The following is a 9,802-nucleotide window of genomic DNA, read 5'->3' as shown; positions in this document are numbered from 1 at the left end:
GATAGTTTTCTTTGCCTGAGATTATACCTCAGGCAAATACACATCTTGTGAAGTAACAAAATGGTTTCTCTCTCCCTCCTCTTCGAATGGCATCGTTTCCATTCAAATCATTTTCTCTATGTTTCTTTCTAGCATGCTCTACAGACCCAGCAAGCTATTGGCATGAAGCACCACTAATATTAAAGTATAAATTTTGTATGCAAAAACAATGCCTATGTTGTAAATCTTAATAAGGAATAATTAAAAATGAAAAAAAGACAAAGATAATCTTTAAAATCAATGAAGAAAATAAGTCATTCAAAAATGCATATTAAGCTTGAGTATATGCCTCAAAATATACAAAACAAGAGAAATGAAAAAATACAAAGCTTTGAACCTAACCTCACTTCTTACACACACACACACACACACTCTTAGACCACAGAATTAAAGATGAAAAGAATCTGAGAGAAACTAAAGAAAATATGAGGTAAATTTTTGTCCTTTTAGAGTGCTATAAATTTTTAAGCATATAACTCAGAATGCGTAAAAAGACACTTTGATAAATCTACTATTAGAAACTATTTTTTTTAATTCTGCATGGCAAAGAAAGGACTATAAATAGATTCAAAAGGATAATAAGAAACACTTTAAGACAAATGTATGACAGTCATATGACAATTGTGTTAATATTTAACATATTTATATTTAAAAGAAACCTGTATTTAAAAGAAGATAACAGTAGGAAATAGGCAAATATGATATTGGACCCCCCAAAATTGGATTATCATCTGGAAGGGGGGCTCCTTGTAGCACAGGCTTTGCACACTAGAAGAGTGATCCTGGAACCCGTCTGAATTAGTGTACCAGTCGGCATTGTTATGAGAGGCTGCCTTTGGCTTCAGCTAATTTTTTAAAGACTCTCAGTGCGTTTGCCCATTTCGTGATGGGTGATTTCCAAGCACATCTGCCCACACTGTGCTGAGGGTTCGGCAGCTTTGGGCCCAAAACAGCACAACCCCCAAACCACCTTCCTTATTCACCCAATCATGCCCCACGACTTTTTGTTTTTGTTTCCCAGATGAAAAAATTCACAAAGGGAAATGTTTTGCTGGCGTGAAAAGGTGAAACAAAAAAAAACCATAAGCACTAAAAGGCATCAAAATCAACAATTTCAAAAACTGTTTGGAGCAGTGGAAAAAATGTCTCGATAGCAATATTGCATCAAATGAAAAGTACTTGGAAGGGGAGAGATGTTTACACACATAAAAATGAATGCACAATTTATAATAAATAAAATCTTTTTTGGGTCCCTCTTCATTTATGAATGGACATTTTAGGAAAAAATGTAAGTGGCTTCTAAATACAGGAAATAAAGTTCAATCTCATTGACATTAAAGATATTACTTAAAATAAATGTTGACCAAAAATGAAAAAGATCTCATGAACATGGGAGGATCCAAGATGGTGTAGTAAGTGAAAGCTCTACTGACCTCCTCCCAGGAACAATTTGGAATTACAACCTAATTGTAGAGAAATCATCTTGGGTAACCAACTGAACACTAGCTGGATAGAAGCCTTATAACCACGGGCAGACAGAAGAAAGCACTTCAGCACAAAGTGACTGGTAGGGAGTATGGAGGAGACAGAAGGGGGCTGGCTGGGTTCCCACAGGTAGCAGCTGAAGTGCTGGTAGAACACTTCAGTGCCTGAAGGGTTCCCTTGAGAAGAGTGGGGTCTAAACTGCAAGATGGGCTCACCTGCCTACAACACCAGAGCCAGAAAGGAACCAAGATAACATCCAGCGGTAAAAAGCAGCAGGGTTTCTGTCTCCCAGGGAGAGTCACTGGAGAGGAAGAGAGGTTTTAAAGGATGAAAACACAAAATTTCTTTTGCAGCTAATTACCCTGGGTCTGGTAAAGGAAGAAGAGAGTGGAATAAAGACACTGGAGGAGTGTCTGGGTTTGGTGGCTCTGGGGAGAGAAATCAGAGACCAGTCACAGGAATCCATGTGCTGAGTCACCCCCCATGCTGCTGGAGCCACCTCTTTCAGACAGAGAACTCCTCTCTCAACAGCATCAGCCCGAGGGGAAGCATTAGCCCCTCCCCCAGGAATTACCTTCCCCCACTCTGCAGTGCTTAAACCAGATTTCTGATTACAGATTGATTGGATTGGATTAAAGGTTGATTAGTTTAACATGTAAGGCAGAAAATACAAAGCAGCCAAAATGGGAAGACAAAGAAATAGACCCCAAATGAAAGAACAAGACAATTTTCCAGAACTAGGAGAAATGGAAGTAAGCAATTTTTCAGATAGAGAGTTTACAGTAATGATTATAATGATCATCAATATCAAAAAAGATATAGAAACCATGAAAAAGATCAGTCAAAAATAAAGAATGCAGTATCTGGGATTAATAATACACTGGAAGGAATGAACAGTAAGTTAGATGAAGCAGAGGACTGAATCAGTGTTTTGGAAGGCAAGATAGAAAAAAAACAACCAGGCAGAGCAGCAAAAAGAAAAAGAATTTTAAAAAATGAGAAGAGCTTAAGAAATATCTTGGAGAAGATGAAGCATAACATCATTCACATCATGGGAATAACAGAAGAAGAAGAGAGTGAGCAAATGATGGATAACTATTTGAAGAAACAATAACTGAAAACTTCCCTTATCTGGAGAAGGGAAAAGTTGCACAAGTCCGGGAAGCTCAGATTTCCCAACAAGTTGGAAACAAAGAGGCACATAATAATTAAAATGCAAGGCGTAAAAGCATTGAGAGAACCCTAACAGCCGCAAGAGAAAACAGGTAGTTACCTACTAGGGAGGACAAATTAAACTGTCATATGATTACTCATCAGAAACATTTCAAGGCAGAAGAGACTGCCATGAAATATTCAAGATAGTGAAAGTCAAGGACCTACAACCAAAGATACTTTACCCAGCAAAGCTGTCACTTAAATAGAAGGCAAAATAAGCTTCCCAGACAAGAAAAGGCTAAAGGAATTTGTTAACACCAAATACTGAAACAAATGGTAAAGGGCTTGCTTGAAGAGGAAGAAGAAGAAGAAAAAGAGAAAGAGAAAAGGGAAAAAAAACCTGAAGGAAAACAGTTTAACAATAAAATGGCACTACATAGGTATGTACCAATTATCACCTTATATGTAAATGGCTTAAATGCTCCAGCCAAAAGACAGAGGGTAGCTGAATGGATAAGAAAGCAAGACCAATATATATGCTGCTTCCAGGAGACCCACCTCATATTGAAGGATACACACAGATTAAAAGTAAAGGGTTGGAAAAAATAGTTCATGCAAATGGAAAAAGTAAAAAAAAAAAAAAAGCCAGCTTAGAAGTACTTAACCCTGACAAAATAGACTTTAAAACCAAGGCTATAGTAAGAGACAAAGAAGGACACTACATAGTGATAAAGGGAACAATCCAACAAGACGATGTAACCTTAGCAAACATTTATACACCCAACATAGGAGTACCTAGATATGTGAAGCAAATCTTGATGGACATAGAAGGAGAGATCGACATAAATACAGTCAGAGTTAGGGATTTTAACGCTCCATTAACTTCAATAGACAGGTCTTTCAGGCAGAAAATGAACAAGGAGACAACATCCTTAAACAACAGACTAGAGCAAAGGGATATAATTGATATCTTCAGAGTATTTCATCCCAAAGCATCAGAATATCCATACTTATCAAGTGCTCATGGAATATTTTCTAGGATAGACCACATGCTAGGACACAAAAGAATTCTCAATGAATTTAAGGAGATTGAAATCATATCAAGCATCTTGTCTGACCACAATGCTGTTAAACTAGAAATCAGTCACAAGAACACTGGAAAACATGCAAAGATGCGGAAGCTAAATAACATGTTATTAAGCGATGAATGGGTCAACGATGGGATCCGAGAAGAAACCAAAAGTTACCTGGAAACAAATGAAAATGAGGACACAACAATCCCAAATCTGTAGGACACTGGGAAAGCAATCCAAAGGAGGAAATTCATAGCATTACAGGCCTATCTCTAAAAACAAGGAAAAGCTCAAATAAACAATCTAAGTGCACACTTAAAGACACTTGAAAAGGAACAACAAAGAAAGTCCAAGGTGACTGGGAGGAAGGAAATAAGATCAGGGCAGAAATAAAACAAAGGGTCTTAAAAAATGATACAAGAGGTCAATGAATCCAAGAACTGGTTCTTTGAAAAGATAATCAAGATAAACAAAACTTTAACCAGACTCACTAAGAAACAAAAGAAAAGGGCTGAAATACATAAAATCAGAAGTGAAAGGGGAGAAATAACAATGGACAAAAAAATACAAAGGACAGTAAGAAAATATTATGAAAAATTATATGGGAACCAACTGGACAACCTGGGTGAAATAGATAAATTCCTAGAAACATACAATCTTCCAAAAACAAATCAGAAAGAATGAGAGAACCTGAATAGGCAGATTATACCTAGTAAAACTGAAGCAGTAATCAAGAAATCTCCCAACAAGCCAAAGCTTTGGACCAGATGGATTCACAGGTGAATATTACCAAACATTCTGAAAAGAACTAACACCACTCCTTCTCAAACCATTTCATAAAATTCAAGATGAAGAAAAGCTCACAAACTGACTTTACAAGACCAGCATTATTCTAATTCTCAAAGCAGATAAAGATGCTACAAAGAAAGAAAATTATACTCCAATATCACTGATCAACATAGATGCTAAAATCCTCAACAAAATATTAGCAAACAGAATAATATAGCAATGCATCAAAAAGATCATATACCACGTTCAAGTGGGATTTATTGCAGGAATGAAAGCATGGTACAACATTTGTAAATCAATAAATGTGATTCACCACATAAACAAAATGAAGGCTATAAACCCCATGATTATGTCAATTGATGCAGAAAAAGCTTCTGATAAAATCCAGCACCCATTTATAATCAAAACTCTCAGCAAAGTTGAAATAGAGGAGAGAGAAAATAAATAAACATAAAAAGGCCATAGTAATCAAAACAGCATGGTGCTGGCATAAAAACAGACACATAGATCAATGGATCAGAGTAGAGAGCCCAGAAATAAACCCACACTTTTCTAGTCAATTAATATTTTACAGAAGAAGCAAGCACATGCAATGGGATAAAGATGATTTATCCATAAATGGTGTTGGGAAAATTGGACAGATACATTCAGAAAAATGAAATGACTGCCTTCTAATACCACACAGAAGAATAAATTCAAAATAGATTAAGACTTAAATGTTAGACCCAAAACCAAAAAAATCCGAGAAGAAAACAAGGGCAGCAAAACCTTGGACATTGCTCATAGAAATTTTTTATTGGGTTTATCTCCCCAGGCAAGGGAAACCAAAGAAAAAACAAATAAATGGGACTACATCAAACTAAAAAGTTTTAGCACAAAAAAAGAAATCATCCAAAAAATAAAAAGACAACCCATAGAAGGGAGGGACATGTTGCGCTGTGCGGCAACTAGACAGGGTACACCACTGCGGAGGAGCACCGCTGGGGTCATGGCTCATCCGAATCAGGGCAGCAACCGCAGAGCCAGCGGGGAAGGAGCCTGCTACAGCAAGTGCGGCACTCCCTGAATCTGAGGGAAACCGGTGGGGGCAAGCTGAGAAGGGAACAGGGCTCTGAATCCCGCAGAGCCCATCCCTGGGTTGTCATGGATGAGGGGAATAAACAAATATCGTTGCCAACACTTCCCCATTTGCTGGAAGAGCAGACAGGGGTGCTTCCCTCTTAGTGGAGAAGGCCATGGCACATCCCTCTAGTGGAGTAGGCCCCATCACCCTTTGTTCCAAGGTTTTTATTGAACATCTTATCAGTGGGGCTAGGTAACAGGAATGCATATGCTATCTCATTACATTAGTATGTTAAGTTCCACAGAGAATATATGATGCTTTTAAGAGGACAAGTGACAGGAATACACTGATGTATATGGGTCCGAGAGGAGAGTAGTATCAACAAGAGAGACTAAATATAAGGGGAAAGTAGACATAAAGGTGCCTAAACATATAGGGTAAGAGGTATAAATAATGTAAATGTCCTTCTCAGCATGAGCTGATTAGAGCTTTGAGGGAAGAACAAACCACACTTTAAAGAATTTCCTTTTAGGCCTGATTTCCCTGGGAACTGCCAGATCTGATTTAGGGCTGATTCCTACACTGTTTCAAGCCTGAGCCAGGTGGAGGAAGGGAACCAGCAAGAGATAAGGAGACTGCTTTTGGCTAGAATGAGGACTCTAGCCTTGTCCAAGACAAGATGAGACGTGTGGGCCTTTTTGCCCTTTCTCTGTGTCCCTCAATTTTTTGTCTGCTGTCTATGCCAGTCGATGCTAGGCTTAGGTCGCTTCTCCCCTGAGGGGTCTTACTCATCATTGACAAGGTCCATCACAAGGCAAAGCAGACAGGCAGGAGCTACATCCATGCCGGAGGGGGGTGGGCGGAGGGACAGGCTATGTCTCTTCAGGAGCCTGTTTCTCCAAGGCCTCCTGATTATTTTCATTCGTGGGGCCCTCCAGCTTGTCAGCAGGGTTACAGCTCCTGAGACCAGGCAGAGCATTTCCCAAACAAGTTGGGATGATAATAGATTGAAAGTAAATGACTTGGCATATGAGTATAGAAAGTTATTATATATTCTTTAAAAACATAATTTAAGGATGATGAGAACCTGGAGGAGACATATTTGTATCCTGGGTCAATGAGAAAACTTGTACAACATTGAGAGAAGATATTTGTTAAATTTTTATTTTAATGGCTTTATAAATGCATAAGTTTCATAAAAATAAACTACACCTATTCAAAGCAAAGAATTTTGTAAGATTTGTCATTTTTATATATTTGTGAAGCCTTCACCACAATCAAGATAATGAATATATGCATCTCCCCCATTGTTTCTTCATGTCTTTTTGTCATCCTTCACTCAACCTTCTTCCCACTTCCCATTCCTGTTTGAAGGACACACTTCTGCCATTAATTAGTTTGCATATATTATAATTTTATATAAATGCATTCATACATACTCTTTTGTCTGTTTTCTCTCTCAGCATAATTATTTTGAGATTCTTCTATGGTTCAAATATCACTTGTTCATTCTTTTTTGTTGCTGAGTCATAAGTATTTCATCATAGGGTGATGGGGGGTACTGTTTCCCATGCAGGATCCCCAGGGGTCACCACGGATGGAGGAAAATAAAATAAGTCATTACAGACACTTCTCGATCTGCCAGGAAAAGGGGCTAGTGATTCCCTCTAGGAGAGAATGCTCTGAGCCCTTCTGGTGAAGTGGCTTTTACTGAGAACAGTATGCGCAGGGATATATAGCCTGCATGCAAAGCTCATCAATCAATGTCAAATCCTGTGTTCACAGAAAACAGATAAAGATCACAGATAACAATTGAAGGAACTGCAGAGATTTGTCTCAGTTCATGGTCTGGTAGACAGGGTGGCATCTATTCAGCCCTGAAACCTGAGAAACTGCTCACATTCTGTGCTTGACCCCAGACATCAGTATGCATTAACTCAAGGGCATTCCTAGCAAAGTAAGTTTCATAGGATTTAATACATTCCTTTTCCAGGCCTAATTGTATCTGGGAACTTCCTGATCCAGTTTAGGTCTGTACCTGCCTTTAGTATTGTTTCATTGATTCAGTAAGGTGGGCAGAGTAGCCAAGAGATAAGACGACTTCTTTCAGATACAATGAGGACTCCGGCCATGACAAAGCTGAGTGGTAGGGGTCTTTTGCCACTTCTCCGTGTCCCCCAAGTCCTTCCCTGACCCCCCATGCAACTGTGCCTGCCTTAGGTTGCCCCTGTCATCAAGGGGTCTTACCCATCATTGACTAACCAGCCATCCTCTGGGGCCAAGCAGGATGATGTGAGGGAGGCAGGGCCTGCGCCCCTGCCAGGGGGACAGGTTTTGTCTCCTCAGTGGCCTATTTTCCCAAGGTCTCCTTGCTCAGCTCCAGCCTTGGGGCCCTCTGGTCTGTTGGTGAAGCTACAGTTCCGAAACTAGGCTGGCAAGTTCCCAAAAATTGAGAGAAAAAACAATTTATTTATTTGTTCACTTCTTGGTACACATTCTCATTGGGCTTATTTTGGGGATGTTGCAAATAAGGCTGCTATGAACATTTGTGTATATGTTTTATAAAAGCCATATGCTTTCTTTTCTTTTGGTCAATACCTGAGAGTGGAATGGCTGAATCATATGGCAGGTGTACATTTGACTTTGCTCAACCTACTCATTTGTTTTAGTAGCTTTTTTGTAGATGAGCTTGGATTTTCTACTCTGACTATTATTATGTCTGTGAATAAAGATAGGTTCACTTCTTCTGTTTGAACTGTCTATCACTTGTTTCTTCTTCTTGCTTTATTGCACTGGCATCAGCCTCTAGTACAAGATTAAATACAAGCAATGAGAGCCAAATTTCTTTCTTTATTCCTGCTCAAAGCAGGAAAGCACTTAGTCTTTCACCATCAAATATGACATTTAACGTGTTTCTTTGTAGAGGCCCAATATTAAGTTCAAGAAATTCCATTCCATTCCTAATTAGCTGTAAAATTTTAATGACAATCAGAGACTGGATTTGTCAAATGCTTTCTCTGTACCTGCTGAGGCTACCATAATTAAGTGACCATCTACTCTTTCTCAATCTCTTTAGAATTTATTAGTAAATTGTCACAACAAAATATTTAAAAAGATATCACTCTCCCATTTAACAAATAATGAAACAAAGTTCACAAGTGTCAACAAAGCACATGGCAGAGCTAATAATTTTGAAAACATATCTCTCTGATAGCAAATCCTGTTCCCTGGTTTTTCACTATCTATTATTCTCAGAGAAAATTTCAAAGAAAGACTAGAGGACAGAAAAATCACTTCTTAAGTTTGAAATGTCTTATGAAAGTACATTAATTTTTTTATTTGTGCAAATAATTAAATAATTGCAGGTTTCACTCTTTTACCAAAACAAGAAAGAAAACATCTTATAAAGGATACACAAACTGCAATTCAGGAGTAGCAACCACATTACTAGGAGCTTGACCACTAGGAGCTCAACCATTTCTTACAGACCAATTATTAGCCACCTGACTTGAGCAATGAACTGTAGTGAGGGTGACAAATTCTCCTACATTTTTGTACACCAGGAAATTGAAACTTCATTCGTGACTGACAATCACTCTTTTTCTCTGTTCCTTTAAACTTGCTTATGATAAATGAGTCTAGACCACAGTTCTTGAAACTAATCAGTATAAATATTCCTCAAAAAATTTAAATAGACTTGTCTTATGATCCAACAAATCTACTTCTGTGTACATACAAAAAAAATTGAAAGAATTTGGGTATATACCCAAAATATTGATATACTTATACATGTGTTTCTACCAAAAGGAGGAACACAAATGTTCATCAACATATGAATGGATAAACAAAAATGTGGTATATACATACACTAGAATATTATTCAACCTTAAAAAAGGAAGAAATCCTGACACATGCTACAACATGAGTGAACTTACAAGACTATGCTAGGTAAAATAAATAACAATGGGACCAATATACCATAATTCTACTTTTGTAAGTTGTCTAAAATAGCCAAATTCATAAAAAGGATAAGTAAGAAGGTACTTGCAAAGAGCTGCAAGGAAAGGTTATGGGGAGTTATTCTTTACTGAGTGCATTTTTCAGTTTTCAAGATGAAAAGAGTTCTAGAGATAGATGGTGGTGCTCGTTGAAACACAATGTAAATGTACTTAATACCACTGGATTATACATTTAAATT

The sequence above is a fragment of the Pteronotus mesoamericanus genome, unplaced genomic scaffold, assembly GCF_021234165.1.
Source record: "Pteronotus mesoamericanus isolate MK-2021 breed Mesoamerican mustached bat unplaced genomic scaffold, CSHL_Meso_final contig_272, whole genome shotgun sequence".
NCBI classification, from domain to species: Eukaryota; Metazoa; Chordata; class Mammalia; order Chiroptera; family Mormoopidae; genus Pteronotus; species Pteronotus mesoamericanus.
This window is presented reverse-complemented; position numbering follows the sequence as displayed.